Consider the following 24,136-nt stretch of genomic DNA (forward strand, 5'->3'; position numbering starts at 1 on the left):
TATACTCTCTCTCCCTCCCTCACCCACTGCCCCCCTTCACTCTCTCTCAACAACACGCGCACACACACACAGACACACACACACACACTCCTGAAATATTTATTGAGAACCTACTATATGCCTGGTACTTTTCTAGGCTCTGGGAATATAGCAATGAACAAAACAGATCAAGTGCCTGTCCTCAGGGAACTTACGTTCTAATTCAACCAATGTTTTGACACCAAAAGATCTGGGTTCCAGCTCAAGATCTTGCCAGTTAACAGCTCTGTGCTTCTGTACAATTCATGTAATCCCCCTGAACAAGTTTTCCCTAGTGCAAAATAAGCCTGATACCTACCTTAATGACATTGTTGGTAGGATTAAATTAGGTACTGTGGAAACATTCTGAAAACTTTAAAGTTATATGCCAACGTCAGGTCAGTTTTACCATGTGTCCTTCTTGAAGCCAGGGACCATATCTTTCCTGTCTTTGTATCCCGGGCAACAAGCATAACTGCTTGGCAAGTAACAAGCACTTGGTTAAGGTTTGCTGAATAAATAGATGTTAAGGTCCTATACATCTGAGTTATGTTTTTTGTGTAAAATGTTATAACTGCTCTTCAAATCCTTAAAACCACTGCACCAACAGGAAAAGTATATTTGGCACTGCAGAGCACGGCACATGTAATTCTATTCTTGGGTTACAGGTTTCTAAGAGTCCGAGGCCTAAAAATACATATTCTGAACATTTATTAGATGGAAACCTCTTTTTATGGATTTGTATCACCATCTGAACGCTTCTTAAAGGTCCTTTCCATAAATTGACCCTAGGAGTAGCTATGCTGGTCCTGTCAGTTCTAAGCATGCCCTTGCTCGCTAGGGTTACGAGCTAGAACTGAGTTGTAAAAGTACCCTGTAAAAGTTGGGAAGCATTTGGAAGAAACTCTCAGCAAATGGTAACATGAAAAGAAATATAGTCAGGTTGCTTCTTTTCAAAAATTGGAATCTCATATTAGTTTTGTTTTTGTTTTTCATTTTAAGGTCAGTTTATTAAGTTCAATGATGAAAGCTATCAGAAGAATATTTTCCTGAAAATGATTTTTTCTTAGAAAAAGAGAAAGGAAAATTACCACCCTCTCAGCATAGCCACAGATGCTGTGGCAGTCAGAGCTCTCTGTGGATGGGGGCAGCCCATCAGTTGGTCAAGTCACTCTCAGCGTCAGCAGGATTGTAGTCTGGATCCCCCTCATCCTCCTCCAGATCCTGGAACAAAGAATCATCTAGGGCTTCCCTGGTGGCGCAGTGGTTGAGAATCTGCCTGCCAATGTAGGGGACACGGGTTCGAGCCCTGGTCTGGGAAGATCCCACATGCCGCAGAGCGACTGGGCCCGTGAGCCACAACTACTGAGCCTGCGCGTCTGGAGCCTGTGCTCCGCAACAAGAGAGGCCGCGATGGCGAGAGGCCCGCGCACCGCGATGAAGAGTGGCCCCCGCTTGCCGCAACTAGAGAAAGCCCTCGCACAGAAACGAAGACCCAACACAGCCATAAATAAATAAACAAATAAATAAATAAAAATTTTTAAAAAAAAGAAAATGTATTAAAAAAAAAAAAAAGAATCATCTACCTCCACATTGTTTCTAGCACCCTCCAAGAACTGGATATCAGATGTGTCAAAATTACGCTGTTTCAAATGGCTGTTTCCCACTTTATTTTTTCCTGCTTGTTCTTCCTCTTTCATTCATTTCTTTTTAATTTCCAAGAATTCTGTATCAAACTTGGCCTTCCAACTTAAGAAATTCTTAACTGTTAACAGGAGTACTTTTTGGCTTCTTCTGCTTCTTTTTCTTTTTGTTTCTCCCAGGGTATACAGACATTCTCTTTCAGGGTTAGAGATATTACTCTTAGAGGCAGAGAGAGGCACAAATGATCTTGTAGGACTCAATTCAGTGGCTAGTTGAGGAGTACCTCATATATATAAGGTGCAAGACTGACACTGCAAGGGGCACTAACACAATTAGAACAGAGTGATCTGCAAGGAGGAATATTTCGTAACGGAAGTGCAATGAATATATAAAATACATGACAAGGCAACATATAAGTGCCACAGGTGAGGTAAAAACAGAAACTGTAGGGAATTCCCTGGCGGTCCAGTGGTTAGGACTCAGTGCTTTCTCTGCTGGGGTCCAGGTTCAATCCCTGGTCAGGGAACTAAGATCTCCACAAGCCGTGCAGCACAGCCAAAAAAAAAAAAAAAACAAAACAAAACAAACAAAAAACCCCACAGAAACTGTATTTCAGAGGAGATGAAAAATCAGAAAAGTTTCCAGGGGGGATTCCCTGTCGGTCCAGTGGTTAAGACTCCACACTTCCACGGCAGGGGACGCGGGTGTGACCCCTGGTCTGGGAACCAAGATCCCACATGCCATGTGCGGCACCCACCCCCATCCTGCCAAAAAAGAAAAGTTTCCAGATATAAACTGCTATGCGAGACAGGCCTTCAAGAATTTCAACAAATTTGGGGTCTAGAGGCAATTGTCTCTGTTCCAAGCAAAAAGACAATTTAGGCAAACGCGTTGACTGCTTTGTAAAAAGTTGGTAGAAATTATAGCAAGCAGTTCAATTTTGCTTGAGAACCAACTCTATATTACGTAAAGGGGCAGTGCAGGGTAAGGCTGGAAAAGGGGAATGGAGACATATAACTGGACAAATGCCAGATTAAGCAGTTTTACCTAATTTGACAGGGAAAATAATTTTTAAAATAGGGTGGAGTTGTGATCTGGCCACTGCTTTAGGGAGATGGTTCTGGAAAGAACACAAAATGTATTGAAGGGAAAGCAACTAAGCAGGAGACCAAATAGGAAACAACAAAAGTCTAGAGAAGAGGTAATCAGTACCTGACCTAGGGCAGTGGCAATGGTGATAGAGAGGAGGGGGCAGACGGAAGAGACATTAGGTAGGAAAGGTCTATACGTGTCTCTCCAATATGGTAGCCCCCAGCCACATGTGGCTATTTAAATCTAACTTAAATACCCTAAAGTTAAATAAAATTTAAAATCTAGTTCCTCAATCAATGCTTGATAGCCACATGTGACTACTGTATTAAATATACAGCTAAAGAACATTACCATCACAGCAGAATGTTCTGTTGGACGGTGCTGATCGATACACTTTGAGGACCAGTTGGGTACAGGAATGGGGAAGATGGATTAAAGGTGGCCGAACTTTGGTGGATGAGTAACTGAGAAAGACAGTGCCAAGAGCAGGAAAGGGGAAGTAAGGAGGAAAGATGTCGTTTAGTTTCTGTCAAACACCAGGCAGGACAAAGCATCTACACAAATGTTCAGGTGGGTAAAGCAGGGCATGAGTGGGCTCTCCCAAGCCTTGGAAAGCCACACGATTCCCCGTCCTCCAACTTCCCCTTCCCTGCAGTATTGAGTTGGCTTATCCCCTATTGGGCTCAGTTTCTCCCCAGCTAGGGCGGCTCCCTCAACCTTCCCCAGATCAGCGGCTCACAAGAACTGTGACAAGGCAGGAGCCCGAGAGCCTACTGTTTCCTCAGCTCCTAGGCGCCTGCCTGGATCCTCATTTCTCACAGATACCTTCGCTTCCTCTCTCCCAACCGCCTCACTCACCCTTCCCTATGCTCGATCCTTGGAAAGTCCCCTTGATCCCACTTATTTGCTTCCTCTTGAACACTTCTCTCCTACAAGAACCACGAAACCATTGACCCCACCGCTTTTTTACTTGCCCTCTCTTCCCTCTCAGCTTAGATTTTAAGGTTTATCACTATAACCACTCCCTAGCTTGTACCCCTCCCCCTCTAATGACTTTCATCAGCAAAACCCCTGGCCAAATCCACCTCTCCTTCAACCCCGCAAGCAAAGGAATGTGGCTGGATAAAAACCACACAACCTTGCTGACTGGGCTCACTTTAGATACAGGACCACTGACTCAAGAGGGCCCTCAGCCTTGTCCATACTACACTTCTCCAGTAACTCTTCGACTCTGAGGGAATTCCTTCTCACCTTCTTCTATCTCCTTAAATAGCCAACAGCCCCTCCCCACTCACAGCTTTCTATTGCTTAGAATAAAAGAAAGCTCACAGCCCTAATCTACCTCATCAAACCCACTGAGGCAACCTCACAACAAAGAATATTCGGTGCAAACTGGGAAAAGGTGCACACAGACTGTGTGTGTGTGTGCATGCACGCGCGTGTGCGTGTGCGCGATGTGGAGGATTTGTTAAAAGGTACCACCTCTGCAGTTGGAGCAATTAGAAAAGGCGCCCCTTCCTCCAGGTTGATTTGGCCTCAAACTTGGTTGGCAGAATAGGGGCTGGATTTCAGCTCCCACCTGCCTCCTGCACGTCACTGGCCTGAACAGGCCACCAAATGTACTACCTGACCTACCTGCATTTGCACCCACGGACTTTGCCTTCTCTCCAAAAAGAGTGTGTGAACATACTGTCCTTGCTCCTAACCAAGGCCAACTCCTCCACTTCTACGCTAGGTCTCATTGTTTCTCACCTACTGGAGGACAAGCTTTCTCCAGCTGTCTCCTCTTATCTTCTGCGTCATCACCTTTACCTCTCCAAAGGATCATTCCAGCATACCAACATAAGGAAACATCCCCCATCTTTAAAATACCTTCCCTTAATCCCAAGTACTCCTCTCTCTCCCTCGTTCTTTTTTTTTTTTTAGAATTTTTTATTTTATTTTATTTTATTTATTTATTTATTTATGGCTGTGTTGGGTCTTCGTATCTGTGCCAGGGCTTTCTCTAGTTGTGGCAAGTGGGAGCCACCCTTCATCACGGTGCGCGGGCCTCTCACTATCGCGGCCTCTCTTGTTGCGGAGCACAGGCTCCAGACGCGCAGGCTCAGCAATTGTGGCTCACGGGCCTAGTCGCTCCGTGGTATGTGGGATCTTCCCAGACCAGGGCTCGAACCCGTGTCCCCTGCATTGGCAGGCAGATTCTCAACCACTGTGCCACCCGGAAAGCCCTCTCCCTCGTTCTTTACATCAAAGCTCCTCAAGAGCTGTTTAGACTTGCTATAAACACTTTCTCTTCCTCACCTCCCATCTCTTGTTCACACACCCTAATCAGACTTTCTGCCCAAAAGACTCCGTTGAAACTGCTTTCATCAAGGACATCAGCAACCTTCATCGGGTCAAATGCAGTGTTCAAACTCTCAGTCCTCATCTTACTTATTTCAACGGTATTTGATAAGACTGATCACTCCCACCTTCCTGAAACAATTCTCTTATCTTCCAACACTCCACCCTGTCCTGGTGTTCCTCCTACCTGGTAGCTCCTTCTCCTCACCTACAGAATTTCCAAAGGTTGAAGTTCATCTTCCTCCTCTCCTCTAGCTACTCTCCCTCCTAAGTGATTTTACGTAGACCTAAGGCTTTAAAAAGCATCTATGTGCCAATGACTCCCAAATTCATATCTTCAGACTCATATATCCATCCAACTGTTTTACATCTCCACTTGCATGTAGAAAAAGCACCTTATGTAACATGTGCAAAACAGAATTCCTGATTTCCCCCACCTCAGATTTTTTCCTCTTTAAATCTTCCCCATCTCATTAAATAGTATCACCATTAACCTATCCTTTATGCTCTGAACCTAAGAATCATTCATGATTTTTTGTTCCTTCACACACTCTCTGCCAAATCCATTCCAAATCTAAATGTATCTGAATACATCCCGATATATCCCTTCTCACCCCTTCTCTGCTGCCATCCTAGTCCAAGCTACCATAATCAGCTTCCTTACTGGTCTCCCTGAGGACATCTGTGCTTCCCTGTTGTGTATTTTACACACATTAGCAGGAGTAACTTTTTCAAATGTGAATCAGATGCGGTCATTCCTCTGCTCACCCTCCCATGGCTTTCTCTTGCTCTTATTAACAGCCCATAAGGCTCCATAGTATCTGACCTCTTCCCCATCTCTCTCAGCCTAACTACTACTGCTCTCTGGCTAACTGACTACACTCAGCCATACTGGCCTTTTGTTGGTCCTGCAACATGCCAGGCTATTCCCACTTCTGAGTTTATGGCCGATGTTCTTTCAGCTTGGAAAGACCCCCCCCTACCCCTCCCCTCCCGAGGTATTTGCTAGGCTCATCCCTTCACATCATACATGTATGTGCTCAAAGGTCTCCTCTGAGGGGCAATACCTGGCCATCTATAAAGTCACCCCATTCCTGGCTTTATATTTCTTCACACCACATCACTTCCCGAAATTTTTGTTTACTTGTTTGTTGTATCTCCTCTCTCCCACTAGAATGCAAGCTCCACGGGGCCTTTGCTTGCCAACGGCATTATTCCCTGCACCTAGGACAGTGCCTAGCACCTACTAGATGCTCAATTAGTACTTGTCAAATGGTTGCATTCCCTCCAAAATTCTATTTTGCTGAATCTTCGGACCCTTCCTCATTTCCTTTCCAGCCTCCCACACCACCACCCAGCGCAAGGCAAAGCCGCAACTCCGCGCTCCTTCCTCTGCGTTCTTAGCTCTTCCACCGCCTTCCAGCGCGGCCCCTTTAAGCGGGCTCCGGAAAGCCGCGGGGAAGGCGGGGCCGAAACCTCGCCGACACTGACTCGGAGGGGCGGGGCGGAACTAGGGGGCGGGGGCCTGCGTGCTGCGTGCGTGCGCGTTCTGGAGGCGCCGCCGCCGTCGCTCTCGAGGCCGCCGCCGCCGCCGTCGCCGCGCAGAGCCGGAGCAGGAGCTACGGCCGAGAGGAGGGAGGAGGAGGAGGAGGAGGTGGAGGAGGCGCCGGACCGTGGGGGTGAGTGAGGGGCGGGGAGCCGGAGCCGGCCCCAGAGGGAGCAGGGGGCGCGGGTCGGCCGAGCCCGGGCTGAGGCGGCTCCTGTCGCCGGTCAGTCCCCTGGCTCCCCCTTCCTTCTCCGCGTTCCCTCGGTGTCCGGGGCGGCGGCCCGGGGGCCTGGCCGGCGGGAGGGGCCAGGGCTCGGGGAGGCCCGGCCGCTGCCGCCCGGGGCCAGAGCCAACCACGCCCGCGGACCGAGCCGGTCGACTGTGGTTGGGCCTGCGGGAGAGGGACGGGAGGGGCCCGGGCCGGGTGTGGGAGAGAAAGAGGACATTGTGTCCCCCACCCTCCAACTCCCCGAGGTGTCATGGCACAAGCCCATTTCCCTCGCCATCTCCCCGGACACAGTGCCCTCGCCCCTCGCTGCCTGAGAGAGGTAGAAGATGAGACATCGCTGCATTTTTCTTCTTCTTGCTTGTCCCCAGACTAGGGTCAGATCTTCTTTCAAACCCAGCTCACCCTTTGGGGGGCACGCGTAGAGGGGGTTGCAGGGTTGGGTGAATTTTCTGTTCTCCCTCGGCTGCTTGGAGAGGTGCGGGTAGACGGGAGGGGTGTCCTTTCTGTGTTCACTTGTTAGGGTTCGGGGTCTCCCGTTCCTTCCTTCATTCCCCCAGTGCACAGGGCTGACATCTCTACACCCCACTCCACCTCTCAGCTCCTTTCCCGCCCTCTCTCCCCCACGTCTTCCGTAGCATGCCATGTGTTCGCCGTTTCAGCGTTGCCTTTCTTGGGTCTCTGTTTCTTCCCTGAATTTTGTTAGGGAAGAGGTCACCGTGTGATTCTTCTTGTCTTCCTTCAAACTGGGACTGGTAGGAGTGTCTTTTGCCCCCTCGTTCAGGAAGTTAAGGACAGTGTCTTCGGATAAATTGTGTAATTTACTGCTATGGGGGAAAGATGAGAGGAAGACATCAACTCACAGGGCTAAGAACCAGTATAGGGGACCTTTTGGCCTCTTGGAAAAAGAACTAGCGTTGAGGAGTTAATGTATTCCGTTTTGGGAGGGAAGATCGTTTTGTCACTGCTTTGAAGGGAGGTGGCTATAAGAAGGAAGGGAATAACAGGGCAGGAGGTTATTGGGTCACAGTCGTACAGGTGGCCACAGTTTTTTGCTTCCCGGGTGTGAGATGATGATTTTTTCTGTTTTTATCACAGTAAAAGTGAAGGATCAGCTCTTAGTTTTAACGTGGGGCCCCTACCTTCAAAAGCATGCTGAAAGGGCAGTCTCAGAGGGATGCTGCTGGAAACAGGATTTGGAAACTTTATTTTGGTTTCCTGTCAGAGTGTGTGGGGGTGGGCACACGTGTGTGTAGTTTTTCTTTTCTTTTGATGTAACTGATATCTGTGATATTTTACCATAATAAGCACTAAATCAGGCCCTGAGCCTCTGTCTGTCTTTATTATGATTTCCTATAACACTTTCTGTTTGAAATTATATTTGTGTTGGTTGAAATTCTTTTTAGTCTGGTGTTTCAATGAATCTTGTTTACTCCGCATTTTGAATTATGTACTACAAAATATACTTAGGTGTAAGGTACTGAGGATCACACCGTGCCCACTGGCACATGGTAGGCACTTGGTATTTCTTGAATGAATTGTTTGATTACAAAGATGTGTCTAGGTTTTACATATCATCTATCTTTTTGAGAGGTAGCTCAAGTTAGAAGATTGCATTTCACTTCCAATATACAAAATAGTAATTATTAACCTTTTCTGGGCCACTGACACCTTTGAGAATATAGTGAAATATATGTATAGACTCTCTCCTCAGGAAAGAAGTAATAGACATTTATGCATAAAATTTCACATTCAGTTTCAGGGACCCTCTGAAACCAACCATGGGTGCTTGTCTTAAATGTAAACTGGAATCCTGAGTATTATTCAGTTCCATATTAAAACTGTTCAAGAGCCTTTGTTCACCTTCTGTGTGACCTCAGGAATGACAGTGTATGCCCTTACAGACTAAACTTTGGGTCTTTGGGAACAAGATTTAAGAGTGATTGTTATTACAATTTTATGTGGAAAAGTTCTCATTAATAACTTTTACCAATAATTTTAAACTAGTAATTTTAAACAAACAGCTTTGAAGGAAATAAGATTGTTATAGTCACTTTTGACAGCTTAAAATCATAATCACGGCTGACTTATGATTTTTATTGTGCAAACTCCTTAGCAATATGATCAGCACTTGAAAATGTTCATAGATCATTTTTCCTGTTCTCTTCCAAGCTTGTTTATATGCATGGTTTTTCACGTAGTTAATAATTATTGTACAACAATTATCAACATTCAGTATTAATCTAACAAGTGCTTTTTAAATGCCTATTATGTGAATAAAACAAAGTGCTTGTTGTCATAGAGCTTATATACTAATCAGGAGAGATGGGCCATAACCAGATAAATATAGAATAAGTCAGATGATAAGAAGTATGCAGAAGAGTAAAGTAGGGTAAGAGGATAAAGAGAAACAGTAGCAAGGAAGGGCAGTCAGGGAAGACATGAGTGAGGGATATATGCTCTCTTGGGGAAGAAGGTTACAGGCAGAGAGGACTGTTAAGTGCAGAGATTGCTCAGTCTTTGCCTTGGCCTTTTGGAGAAGGCCAGTAAGCAAGAGGGAAAGTGAGAGAGCCTGAGGTTAGAGAAGTAGCTGAGGCCACTTTAAAGCCTTTTAGGCAATGGTCAGAACTTTGGATTTTACTTTGAATGAGATGGGAAACCACTGGAGGGTTTCGAGTAGAAGAGAGACCTGTTCTGACTTAATGTTTGTGGGAAATGTTCTGGCTGCTGTGTGGAAATCAACTTGGAGAGGGGGCTGGGAGTGGAAGCAGGAAGACCTTAGGAGGTTAATCTTCATTTTAAAACTTTTTCCGTGGTTGCAAAATAGTCCATCTACCTGCTCTTGGGCGTATAGGTAGTTTCCTTTTCCCCCTATTGAAAATAACAATGAAATGAACACTTTTGTGTATGCAACATTTTCTTTCTTTTCGAATATTTCCTTGGAATTGATTTCCAGAAGTACTGCTGAATCAAAGTATATAAATATACTTGTCTTCTTGGTGTGTCTATTAATTCCTTCAGAGAGTAGATTGTACTAGTTAAAAGTGACAGTTGTTGATCTTAAGTTTCATGCAGTGTCACTTGCATTGAATATTATTATTTAATACTTAAAAAATAATTTGAGTTATAAAAAAGAGACCTTTTAGATTGTTATGTTGAATTTTCCAGTAGCTCACGTGAGTTCATTAGTTAGCTCACCTCTCTCTTTAACATTCAACAGCAGCGTGCTAACTGTTGGGGATACATAGTTGAATTAGAAAGGATCTCTGCCCTCAGGGAGTTTTACATTCTGTCGTAATTTGTAATCTGATAGTTAAATAACTTCAGATCTTGCCAGTGTTTACTGTTACTCAAGAACTTTGTTAGTATATGGTTGATGATCTTTTATATAGAATGGACATTCCAATCAAGCACCTAATTTTTCATATTGATAATTCTTTTTTTTTTTGCAAAGAGATTTTTAAATGGCATCTGCAATTTGTTTAATTTCTGTTTTATATGTCTTTAGAATCTTACATCTCTGATAGCCCCATGTTTTGTTCTTTGCAGTAAATTACGCAGCTAGTACTTAGTTGAGGACTTTCACAGTTGGATTTTTAAATTGTTGTAATTCTTTATAAGTTATTCAAAACACAGAGACTGTTGTTTCTGTTAAATAAGGTCAGCACTGCATCTTTGAAATTTTATTTAGATTATAAAGGAGGATGATACCAGTCTGTTTTGATAGAATCATACCACTGGGCATCTACATGGCTTGATTTGGCATGAGCGGAAACTCCAATATGTATGAAGTGAGTGGGTTGAACTAATAGAGTTACCTGCAAGCACCTAGCACTGTGTCTGACACATGCTAGGGACTCAGCAAATGTTCATTGAACCTCGGATAACCTCTAAGCTCCCAGTTCTAAAATTCTCTTATTTTAGAAGGTCAATAAAAATATCTTGTATAAAGCATTTATATCTTAATGTTGTGGTGAGTTTAAAATTGTGAACATAAACTTACTTCCTCCTAATGTTCCTTTCAAATTGAACTCATCAGTTTTAAAAAGAGTTATGGCATATTGCCAAGTATTTTCTCCTCGTTCTGATGTCATATACTGCTGCATGACTTAATGCCAAATTCATATCTTATGGAAATGATTAATGTTAAAAATAAAGATATTTAAGCTTTCTTATGTTACTGAGACAGATGAAACATCCATTTTTTCCCCTTTTTTCTGTGTGTGAAGTTTGAATCTATAAACTTACCATGATGTTCTGATCAGTTGAACAGTTCAACAGAGGACTATGCCATTCTGTCATTTTTGCTTGAAAATAGGCCTTTTAGAGGTAGAAGGTACAGGCATGCACCAATAAAAAAAGGAAATTGTGTATGATGATTAAGGTGGAGTTGAAATAAGAAATAGTATACTTTTATAAGTGGAATATATCAGGATTAAATATGTTATATGAAATTAATTTCAATCATTAGACTAATGGCTTTTTTTTTTTAAGTTCTGATGCCTTACTTAGGCTATATAAATTTAGGTTAGATAAATCTGGAAAAGATTTCTTTGCATATCCAGTTTTCCCAGAGATAGAGATAAGTTTCCTATCTTCAGCGTATTTATTTAGTTCACATTGATAGAGAGTGGTTCAAAGTGTGGAATGGTAAAACTAACCAAATTTGGAATTAAATATGTAATTCTGTGTTTGGTTTCAGAATATATTTAAATTAGGCTATATCTCATGAGGATAAGAATGTACTAAACACATAACTGATAAAAGACACTGTTGGATTAATTAAAACTTGAGTTGATTTACTTTAAATTCACAAGTATACATGTATACTATAACACGCATGGTTGTTTGCAATGCTGTGTTGTACTCACTCATTTTGGTTGTAAAAAATAACTTTGCTAAGGCTAGAACTGTGGCTTAGTTATCAATGACAAAAGTGTAAAGTTGGAGAGACACAAAGAACTGGGTACAACTGTTTCTTTGGACAAAGCCCAAATGCTGCTTGTAAGATTCTAAGTTAGTAGTAGTAGGAATTCTCTGTTATTGCAGACTGAACATTTCAGATCTGTCAGATGTGTGATCCGGAGAGTAAATTCATTCACTCTGTTTTCAGTGATATTTTTAAATTCATTTATAAATAGGATCATTCTGTTCTAGACAAGTTGGCTGTTTTATAGGACATTAAGCAAGCAACCATAACATAATTATTTCAGCAGCTGACATTTAACACTAATCTTTGGGTTTTATGTAGTTTACAGTATCTATTCCAAATCACTGATGTCTTTTGAACTACCTTATTTATTTATTTATTTGGCTGAACCGGGTCTTAGTTGCGGCATGCGGGCTCTTTTAGTTGCAGCATGCCGGCTCTTAGTTGCGTCATGCGGGATCTAGTTCCCTGACCAGGGATTGAACCCGGACCCCCTGCATTGGGAGCTCACAGTCTTAACTACTGGACCACCAGGGAAGTCCCTGCACTACCTTTCTTTAAATTTATTTTTTAAATTTATTTATTTTTGGCTGCATTGGGTCTTTGTTGCTGTGTGCAGGCTTTCTCTAGTTGTGGCGAGTGGGGGCTGCTCTTCGTTGCGGTGCGCGGGCTTCTCATTGCTATGGCTTCTCTTGTTGCAGATCACAGGCTCTAGGCACGGGGGCTTCAGTAGCTGTGGCACGCGGGGCAGTAGTTGTGGCTCGTGGGCTCTGGAACGCAGGCTCAGTAGTTGTGGCGCATGGGCTTAGTTGCTCCGTGGCATGTGGGATCTTCCCGGACCAGGGCTCGAACCTGTGTCCCCTCCATTGGCAAGCGGATTCTTAACCACTGAGCCACCAGGGAAGTCCCTGAACTACCTTTTATTTATTTATTTATTTTTAATACATTTATTTATTTATTTATTTTTGGCTGCGTCAGGTCTTCGTTGCTGTGGGCGAGATTTTTCTAGTTGCGGCGAGCGGGGGCTACTCTTCGTTGCGATGCGCGGGCTTCTCATTGCAGTGGCTTCTCTTGTTGCGGAGCACGGGCTCTAGGCGCCCGGTCTTCAGTAGTTGTGGCATGCGGGCTCAGTAGTTGTGGCTCGCGGCCTCTAGAGCGCAGGCTCAGTAGTTGTGGCGCATGGGTTTAGTTGCTCCGTGGCATGTGGGATCTTCCCGGACAGGGCTTGAACCCGTGTCCCCTGCATTGGCAGGCGGATTCTTAACCACTGTGCCACCAGGGAAGCCCCCTGAACTACCTTTTAAATTCTAGCTGTGAAAATATTGCATAACTTGATTATTAGATTTCAGATTCAGTCATTGAACAGAAGTTTGGGTGACCCAGTATTTGGCAGTTTGACAGAAACTGAGATGTGAGTCTGTAGTTTCTACTCTAAGTAATATATAGTCTAGTAATTTATTTTCTTTCCCAGAACCTGACATATGTCTTTTAAATAAATGTTGTATTTTCATGGTTGAGTAAAAATAGAATGATACTCATTTTCTAAGTAAAATCTATGTGATATTTTAATTCTCTCTTAGTTGCTGAACAACTATTTCTGTGATCTTATTTTCTAACAGCTTTTTAGTATTAGAGCAAACCAGTTTCCCATTGGTTAAAGTGTAGTAAAATAAGAATTGCTTGCTCAACTGCCTATTTTACTTCCGTCAAAGGTCTTTTCTTTCCTTTTTTTTTTTTCCAAATTGCTTTTCTGCATATATGCCACATTGTAGGGAAGTTTTTTCCTGGTTCAGCTAACAGTTTTAGTTCTATGTTTAATGTGAGAAGTTTTGGATTTTTTTTCTTTTGAAGAACAGCTTAATATTTTTTCTACACTGATTAAAATCAACCTGTGCCACTAAAGTTAACTATCCAATAGAACAGAAACATGCATATAGAGAAAATGCATTTGTGTGCGTTTTTAGTTGAATGTTGTTGGTAGCTTGCCAGCTTTATTTTCAAGTTCCTCCCAGACCTGTGATGTGCTTATAAGGCAACAACAGTATATTTAGTTAATTTGCAAAACGAGAATAGTTTTTCTGGTTTTTCCATTTTGCATGTTTTGAGTTAGGATTAATTGGACATTTATTATTCTCAACAGGCATACGGTAAAACAGTTCCTTTAACTGTGGTGCTTTCTGTTGGAGCATTGGCTGACTTTTAGATAGTGAGCCTTGTGCAGTTTCATGAGTACTAATGAGTTTTGGATGACATTCTTTACACAATCTGAAAGTACCCCTGAGCCTAATAGAAGCTGGAAACAAAACAAATTTGATGTTTTCTTTGCAGTAGGAAGTGTAGTTTCTAGTACAAGAAATATGCCCTTGTTAGGTTCAGGACCATTTTCAGGGGTTATAACTGCTTAAACATTTTTTTCTTGTTTAAACTAATTCATGTTCCATTGTGGCAAATTTTGAAAAGAACATAAATGTAAAGAAGAAATTGAAGATTACCCGTAAACCTATCACCCAGAGATAATTTCTACTAACCTTTTAATGTACATTTTTCTAGTTCTTTCCTCACATGTACAGATTCTTTTAATTTTTAAAAAAAATTGGAATTATATTTCTATACATACAGTTTCGCTCCTACTTTTTTCTCTGAACAGGGTACTGTTCTCCTAGTTTGGGACTCTTAGGTTGATCTTTATAATACTACTATTTTAAATAACACTGGGGCAAACATTTTTGTACATTTATCTTTGATTGCATCTCTGTTTTTTTTTTCTTCCTTTAGGGTAGATTCCCAGAAGTGGGATAACTGGATCAGAGGGTGGTTACCCTGTGTATAAGAGTGTGTGTCTCACTGCACCTTCAATGGCATTGAGTAGGTCAGTTTTTACAATCTTTGCCAATTTGGTAGATATCTGTTACAATTCTTGGGTGGTAATCACAAAATCCTCATATTATTAATAATCTGTAAAACCATCAGAGTGTATGATTATTAATTTGCAGTTGTCTTTGGAAAAGTTGGTTGGAATGGTTTTCTTTGAAAATATTTCAGGTAAAAGTAATCTTTGTAACAAAAAAGATATTCCTTGACATTGCAATTTGAGTATTGTTTTTATATTGGAAAGAAATAGCATTTTAATCTTCTTCCTTTACTAAAATAACAAACATGAGAAAGCTTATTTTATAGTATGTAGTAAGTAGAACTATAATGTAAAACTAAATTATTTCAGATAGATGAGAGGGATAGTCACATGGTTCAGACTTTAAAAAAAAAAAAACCATGCAACTTAGTGTTTAGAGCAATGACTGTAGAGTTAAGCACCCTGTGTTCAAATCCTTGCTTTGCCACTTACTAAGTATATCATTTGAAGCAACTTATTGAGTATACAATTTAAGGTAACCTACTAAATATATAATTTGATGTTTCTGAGCTTTGGGTTTCTCATCTTTAAAAGGAGAATAAATAATAATACCTACTTTATAGGATTGTTGAGAGGATTAGAAATATTGTTTAAGACTGCTGAGCACATAGTAGGCGTTTAATAAAAGCTGGCAGTTGTTGGGTTTGGAAGTTTTGGGCCAGTTTTGTAGGGTGGGGCAGGACATATCTTTCATGTGTCCTTATTTACATAAATAAATGCAGAGATGCAAAGGGGCCTTGAGCAGTGGCAGCTGGAAGGGAGTGGTAGACATTCTTTGTGGTAGGAATGGCATGAGCCAAGATAGAAAGTTCAGGACAAGTTGGAGGACAGGAGATTGATTTGACAGAAGCCTAGGCTTGTATAATTAGAAAATAATGGCAATAAGGGCATAGAGATTGATTGGGACTAGACTTTGGAAGTCATTGAATGCTAGGTTGAGAAGTATAGGCTTTACGTGGGAGCACAAGAAGTTTTGATATGAGGAAAATGATCCGATCAGAGCATTCATCTTTGGAAGATGAATCTAGCTACAGAGTACAGAATGAATTGAGGAAGAAAGAGACTGAAGACAGGGAGACTGGTTTAAACACATAGGTAAACCAAGATCTGAGGGTTTAACGGAAAACAAGAGGGAAGGTTTTGGGGGGAGTTGCTAGGAGTCACTGTTGTGAAGATCTCTGGATCTTCAAGTATACCCAGTTTGGAGATGAAGTTCAAAAGAAAGAGTCTGAGTCTATTGAATAGGTTACATGGAATTAGGTAACCTCTGAGAGAAGATAAGACTCAGTGTGTACACTTCGGTTGTTGCTAGCTTTTTTAAAAAAATTGAAGGGTAAAAGATTCCTGTTTTTCATCAATAAAAATCATATGTTTATGCTATTTCTTTGACAAATGTATAGTCTCCTGTAGAAATTTACTTATCTAACATTTTGAGTTCTTAGCTAACAGGGAATCTCACTTTTAAATTTATTTATTTATTTATTTTTGGCTGTGTTGGGTCTTCGTTTCTGTGCGAGGGCTTTCTCCAGTTGCGGCAAGCGGGGGCCACTCTTCATCGCGGTGCGCGGGCCTCTCACTATCGCGGCCTCTCTTGTTGCGGAGCACAGGCTCCAGACGCTCAGGCTCAGTAGTTGTGGCACACAGGCCTAGTTGCTCCGCGGCATGTGGGATCTTCCCAGGCCAGGGCTCGAACCCGTGTCCCCTGCATTGGCAGGCAGAGTCTCAACCACTGCGCCACCAGGGAAGCCCGGGATTCTCACTTTTAGACATTGTATTTCTGAAGGTATTATCTTAAAATACTTCACTGTAAGGTGAAATTCTTCTCTGTGTGGTTTTTCCAGCTTTTGTGAATGCAACTGGACTTTAAAAACATCAGTTTTGTGAGCAGAAGTGATGAAAAGTGAAGTATAGACTTCTTGTTAAGCAGCTTAGAACGTTGAAGGCAGTGAAATATGGAGCAATAAAAAATAGGAAACTGAGGATGTGCTCTTTAGAAAAAATATCACTTTCAGTACTTCTCTCTTAATTTCTTAAGTAAAAAAAAAAAAATGAGTTAGCAAATGCCATTCTTAGTCATTCTGGTACCTGGTTCTAGCTCCACGCTAATTGTACTTTCCACTTGGCTGAATAATATGTAAGCAAGTTAGCCTAAAGATTTATATTAATATTTCTTTTTGACTGATAAGTAAGCTCACATGAGCTGTGAATTATCTGTCTTCCTTTTATGTTACCAGTTGAAAAAAGAAGCAACCCCCAATTTTTAAAAAGTAAATACAGGTTTGTGATACGTTCAAGGTGTTTGCATTTTTTAAACCATTGAGTTTTATTCCTTTCTTAATGTTTCTTTTAGTTTTCAAATATTTTCTAAACTCAGAAATAAAGTCTTTATTATTATTTTTATTCACATCTCTCCCCTTTAAAAGTATCCTTGAAAATATTTTTAAATTAATAAGCAAATGTAGCACATAGTATTGAGGATTGTATATGTGTTATTTTTTTACAAACACTGTTTTTTTAATGTGAAACTGCAAAAGCCCAGATCTGGTCAACTGAGTGTTATTTCATTTACTAGAGACCTCAGATATTCAAAACAGGGATTTAATGTCTCAAACTATGAGATTCCAGTTGAGTCTATTTGAATTGATTTGAAGATATTCCTGTTTATCAACAGAAATCAGAACTACAGTTCATTCCCTAGGACTGATCACTCTTACCCTTCCCTCCTTCTCCCCAAGCATAGCTGAGAACAGAATCTTCCCTGATTTGGGCCATGCTGGCACTGTCACTATGATGTCAGCTATAGCCTTCCCAATCTGTACTTCTTACATTCTTCGAAGCCTACTTGCTTCTTGGCAGGAAAAATAAGTTATTAGATTGAGTGGCTAGCAGCTCATGGTATACTATTATAAGAAAATTCACAATTTTAAATGTCAGACCTCAATAAAGCTAAAATTAAAAAAAGAAAATTAATTCAATTTTTACATGAGGCGACATATGAGGTATGTGAAACATGAGTAGACTTTCATATTTTTCTATCCCAAAAGATTGAAATAAAAGAAAATAAAGCCCACTGGTTGAATAGATTATTGTGTACATTTTTCTTACTCTTTTTTCATTGAAAGAACATTTTTTCTTACTCCTTTTGAATAAGCAATTTTGAATGCTAAATGTAAGTTCTTGACTAAGAAATCAGAGTCCTTCCCCAAAATAATCTTAAGCAGTTTGGCTAGTTAGCCAACAAATATTTATTGAGTGATTATTGGGTACCTGGTGCTATTTTAGGAACTGAAGATAGGGCAGTGAATAGACTGCTCTCTGGAATTCTTTATACCTGTGGGGTTTGGTGATTGTGGAGAGAAACAGTAAACAAACAAACAAGGGAACAGGTAATTTCAGAGGTCACAAATGCTATGAAGAAGCTGTAACAGGAAGAAATGATAGTGATGGAAGGGTTTAGAATGAGTGTTGAGGAAAAATTCCCTGATGATATTTAATCTGACACCTGAATGACAGAAAGCCAGACATGTGACGATCTGCAAGGAGAGTGAACCAGACAAGAGGGCCAGTTGGTGCAAAAGCCCTAAAGTGGGAAGCAGCTAGTCATGATTGAGAAGGCCGTTGTGGTAAGCTGAGGGGAGACTGGTAGATGAAGTTGGCAAGGGACAGATCACAGAAGTCTATGGTGAAGGGTTTGGATTTTGTTCTTATAAATACAAAGGGAAGACGCAGGATATCACTACCTACCTTTTTGGATAAATATGTGTAACTTTTGAATTTGAAGATGGTGTTACTGATGATACTGGCTTAAAACAAATCTGTAGGGTAACCAGTAGTTTTCCCAGACATAGAAATCACTAATTTATGGTACATAAATTATGTTTTTCCAGGGGTCTGCAGAAATAGGAGTGAATTCTTTTTAGTGTTGCAAAGAGCCTAATGAAAATTTTGTTTGCTCTCAATAGATTTGTACAGGTGAAATATTATGTATATTTGCTTTGACCAATAATATATTGACTCAAATCTTTGAGGCTAATTACCACATTATCATTATCATACATTATGGTGATTCGCAGGCTGTTAATGAAATAAAACATTGTGCTTACACCTCAGAAACCCAGCATTGAGTTTCATTAGTTTTTATGTCTGACAGTTTGAGAGTTCTAATTAGCCATTATAACTGATTAATAAAACCTGAGTGCATTTGATAGACAAAAGTCTTTAAAGACATGGAATCTGTGGAGAATAAAGGATTTTTCATAGTTAGGTTGAGAACCACAGATAAATGTCCCAATCTCTAGAGGGACTTATAGGGAAAAGGGAACTAGTATTTTTGGGTTGTAAGGTAAAGCCCTTACATCACATTTCATCTGCACAGCAAATCTGTGAAATAGGTATAGTTCATTTTTTGCAGATGATGAAAACCCATGGTAATTATATAATGTATGAAAATTCACAAACTTTTTTTTTAAAGTCTTTTTTTTTTTTAATTTATTTTTGGCTGTGCCGGGTCTTCGTTGCTGCGCACGGGCTTTCTCTAGTTGCAGCGAGCGGGAGCTACTCTTCGTTGCGGTGCACGGGCTTCTCATTGCGGTGGCTTCTCTTGTTGCGGAGCATCGGCTCTAGGCGCGCGGGCTTAAGTAGTTGCAACACGCAGGCTCAGTAGTAGAGGCACGCAGGCCCTAGAGTGCACAGGCTTCAGTAGTTGTGGCGCGCGGGTTCGATAGTTGTGGAGCACAGGCTTAGTTGCTCTGCGGCGTGTGGGATCTTCTGGACGAGGGCTTGAACCCGCGTCCCCCGTGTTGGCAGGTGGATTCTTAACCACCGCGCCACCAGGGAGGTCCACAGACTCTTAATTGTAGAGGTTAATGCTGACTGCAAACTTTCAGAGGAAAGGACTACTGCAGTACAAAGCACAAAATAAATGATCAGTAAATATTTGTGTTTTGCTTGCATGCAAACATGAATGAATGAATGAGTGAATGAATGAATGAGTAGGTGATGATGGAAGACTGCCTCTATCCCTCTAATCTTTTCTTCAGTGCAACACACCCTTTTTCTTCTATTAGATGAGTCTCGAAAACTCTTCAGAAATAATTGACTTCACCTATCTTTTTTCTCTGCAAAATTCCTCCCCCCATGTAGCTTAAATTACTTAAAATAAATCACACAGTAAAAATTCTAAGGAGGGAAATAAAGACCAGAAACTCAGAAAGTATAATTTTCACTAAGATTTTAACTACCTGAGTAGTCCATAATGTTTTCAGCTTTAAAAGAAATCTGCTTTAGACCCTTGCATTCACATTCAAGATATCATCTTTTTTTGGTTCTGCTTGTATCTCTTAAATTGTTTATAATTGTTTAAAAATTTACTGTAGTTTTTTGAAATGAGGTGGCGGAACAACAGTAATCAAAATGTTTATGCAGCCAACATTAGTTGTCTACGTAATCTCAAACTGTTTCAGTGGGGGGGGGGTGTTTATTTCTGTCTTCTATTAGTACACCATAGTGTGTGATTTATTGTTCAGAAATATGAACTGATAATTCTGGGGCATTTAATGGTTAGTAGGGTTAAAAACATACATAAGGATTTTTTTTCCTTGACTGATGTTAATACTCAGGCAGAATAGCAGTATGAGATCTCTCTAAACTTCATATTTATAAAGTTTCTAATCCTTCAAATGAATTAATATCTTTTTTTTAATAAATTTATTTATTAATTTTTTTTTTTTGGCTGAGTTGGGTCTTCGTTGCTGCACGTGGGCTTTCTCTAGTTGCGGCGAGCGGGGGCTACTCTTCATTGCAGTGCTCAGGCTTCTCATTGCGGTGGCTTTTCTTGTTGCGGAGCACGGGCTCTAGGCACGCGGGCTTCAGTAGTTGTGGCTTGCGGGCTCTAGAGCGCAGGCTCAGTAGTTGTGGCACACGGGCTTAGTTGCTCCGCGGCATGTGGGATCTTCCCAGACCAGGGCTCGAACCTGTGTTCCCTGCATTGGCAGGCAGATTCTTAACCACTGCGCCACCAGGGAAGGCCCCAAATGAATTAATATCTTAATAAATTAAGTTTAGAGTACTTTTAAATGAATATTTAATAGGAATGGATACCTAAGAGTTGAAAGTAGATGCAGATAATCAAGAGATCGAAAGAAACTATTTTAGTGGAAGGTTGCGAAAGGGAAGGCATTATAATACAGGATTTACCATAAGGAAATGGCTGACACATGGAAGTTGCTATGCTAGACTGTGAAAAGAAATTTATCTTCACCAAAAGAGAAATGAAATTGATGAAATGAGGGCTAAAAGGAGATAAATTAACATTGAAGGGTAGAAAAAGCACTTTAGGTTAGATATGGTGGCCTAGAGGGACCTTCAGACAGGATATGATGAATCTCATCATTTGTGGCGGTATCACTACTTCATGAAGGATGGGATCTGTCTTGTTGATTTGTGTTCGAAGTACAATAAACCTAGACAGAATGAAGAGCGTTGTTTTTGTGAAGAAGAAACATATTTTAAAATTTGTCTCTAGTTGTCTGTGACTAAGGTTATAATATGACGGGTCTATAAAAGATAACTTTAGGTGATATTTGGTTCTTGTTATCCTCAAAGTGCTTTTTTTGTTTTTTGGGGTTTTGGGGGCTAGATTTCTGTATGACAGCTTTCAACTGCTCAACTGTTGTATCCTGCTACTCTTTATTCTAATCATATAATCAGTTTAGTAATGACATACATAACCCCCTGGCATGAGATTTTCATGCTTCAGAAAATTGTTTTTCATATAAAGTACAAGTATCAATTTGCCCTGTTGATGTGTATATCTAAAAGTTGATGTGACACTTTTATAAATTTAATTATTTAAGAATATTAGATTAATTTAAGAAAAACCATGGGCAAGTCAGTTGGAAGGTGAATCTTATGTCTTCAGACCCACCATTATTTGTTTAGATCTTCAGATATTAGGTTATTTTGATGTTGTGTCTTTTACATCCAGATGATAAGTCTGGAACTTAAAAAAAAGTTCCTGTGCCTTTTGAATATTGAGTTTCACACTTGGGACAAACTCCATTGTAAGACGTTCTTTTGAATTTTAAATAAATGTTTGGTAACTTCTCACTAGTAGTCAAATGTCATAATTTTTACTTTAAAATATGACAGCATTATAACTCAAGTACAGTTGAAACTGTGGGTAGGAGGGTTTTAGGTGATGTAGTTATTCTCTTATTTCCATTATGCTTTAGACTTGTACTACTGTCATCAATAGAACAAGCTTGAGATTGTGTCACCACTCAGTGCCATCTGCTTGTGTGTGTATGTAAGCAGTAGGCCTTAACACTGGATATAAAGAATCATTGCTTTGTGGTGTTCCAAACTGGCTCTGCTTAGGTTCAACTGTACTGTGTTGAGCTTGTGTCTATGTCACATTTTTGATCTTTTGCAGCTATAACATTTCCATAACCATGTATTTAATGTCTTCTGTGTGTTGATGTGCTGAAGATGGACATGTGAAGTTTTTTAGTAGTACAAAGAGAATGCCTATTTAATCAGTAAAATTTTTCAATGATTTTTTTTTTAAAGCATTCAAATACTTGCAAAAGAGAGATGGCTCTGTATGAAGGACCAACCATCCTCTCTCCACCTTGTGGTTAATTTTCACAGTATAAGAAACTATTTTTTTTAGTCCTATAAGCCAAAGTGTTTTGTAGAAAATCAATCATATAATTGCTTTTGTCTGCACCATTTAAAGAAATGCTCTATTGTTAAGAGAGAAAAAGTTGATTAACAGTGTTTATATAGTATGATTTCAATTCTTATTTTTTACAAGTTTCTATTCATATGTAGAATATAGGCAAAAAGGAAACATCAGTAGGATCAAAGTTGTTATCGTGAAGTTGGGATTACAGGTGATTTTTATTTTCCTTTTTAAATTTAAACTTTTTTCTGAATTTTATACACTGTTCATATATTTTATAATTAGAAAATGAAGGTTCTAAGATGAGTTCATTATAGAATATGAAATTAAATTTAATAAAGCTTTTAAAGATGAAGATTTTTGGGGGATAAAATGAGTTAAAGGCTTTACAGATGAATTAAACAAATGCATTCCTGAGATGGAATTACATATAATGATAAAATCTGTACTTTAAAGCAAAAACAAGCAAAATTAAGTTCGTTTTCTTGGTGTAGCAAGTGAGAGAAATGGGAAAAGTGTACTATTGATTTGATGACTTGGAAAACTTTTGTTTGATTCTTCTAGCTCAGGTTTGCCTCAGTTACATTCATTTGTATACTGTTTTATAGGTAATGGTTTAATTATAAGATATAAATGTATTTATATAAATGATATGCCAAATCTCACATTGAATATTTGGTTATTTGATACTGTATTTGTGGTCAGCAGGCAAAACACTATGGAAGTTTGTATATAGTATCTACCAGCTGTTACTTCACCTCTTTATTTCCCAGTTGTTTTCATCTGTAAAATGGAAAAAGACATGTTTGAGGATTGAATAAGTATGCCTGGCGTACAAAAAGCACTTAAATATCATTGCTGCTGTTATTATTACTACCACCAAAAGTTGGCATCAATGTCTATAAGAAATTGGAGAAGATCACTAGGGACTGAAGCAACATCTTAATCCTTTGTATCCATTTTGACTAACCCAGTGTATTCTCTTTTAGTTAAGTGGGACTACTACCTGTACACTTAGGTAGATTCATTATTTATGTACACAGTAAATCTTGGCATTTGTGGTTTAACGTTTTAAACCCAGAGTCTTTAACATGGGAGGTTTGTAATTTGGGGTAGGCAGAATTTTGTATCTTGCATATTTCAAGGCTGACATGCCAAACACGTTTATTAACTAGCGAACTGAATGTAGCTGACAGCATCCCAGTTATTATTACCTAACAGTGACTTTTGTTCCCTACTTGTTTAATTTTCATCATGGGATTAAAAACGTGTGTTTCTTTGTGAATGATGCCCTGAGAAGGCCAGTAGTTAATACTGGATTTTGCAGATTTAACTGAAGTGAGTTTATTTTAGTGGCAAAATTTATGAATTTTGCTTATTTCTTTTATATTCTTCACAGTGCCTTGTACCCAGTAGAGATAATGGATAATAGGGTGTGTTTGATAGTTTGTGAAGAAATTTGAATCTCCAGGTTCCTTAAAGGAAAGGGAGGAGGTTAGCAGGAATTCCTAGATTTCCGGGCTTTTAGGTTATTTTTATTTTTATCACTTAAGTACATAATTTAAAAAATTTTTTAGACCAGATTAAAATATATATCTGTCTGGATTTCATATTTCTGTGGAGTGGTATGATGATATAAGTGTGCCTCATTTAATAAAAGCTACTAGTCCCATCCATAGATATGTTGATTTTATTATATCTGCAGTAGGGCCAAGGAATCTGTAGTTTACTCTGCCAGTGGA

At 40.1% G+C, this 24,136-nt stretch overlaps 1 protein-coding gene across 5 annotated transcripts in view; it reads left to right on the forward strand.

Annotated features, from left to right (window-relative positions):
* Positions 1–6,629: 6,629 nt before the first annotated feature.
* Positions 6,630–24,136, forward strand: part of RAP1A (RAP1A, member of RAS oncogene family) — a 79,894-nt gene continuing 62,387 nt past the window's right edge. Inside the window, exon 1 of one of the 5 annotated variants that reach the window (XM_059927692.1) lies at positions 6,630–6,776. The gene's annotated coding sequence lies outside the window, so the exon portion shown is untranslated. Of the gene's footprint in view, positions 6,777–6,846; positions 6,867–7,132; positions 7,192–14,574; positions 14,669–24,136 lie in introns of those variants that run through there. The other 4 variants (XM_059927728.1, XM_059927710.1, XM_059927700.1 and 1 more) reach the window with 4 other exon arrangements.

Source organism: Balaenoptera ricei, chromosome 1 (assembly GCF_028023285.1).
Source record: "Balaenoptera ricei isolate mBalRic1 chromosome 1, mBalRic1.hap2, whole genome shotgun sequence".
Taxonomy (NCBI): Eukaryota; Metazoa; Chordata; class Mammalia; order Artiodactyla; family Balaenopteridae; genus Balaenoptera; species Balaenoptera ricei.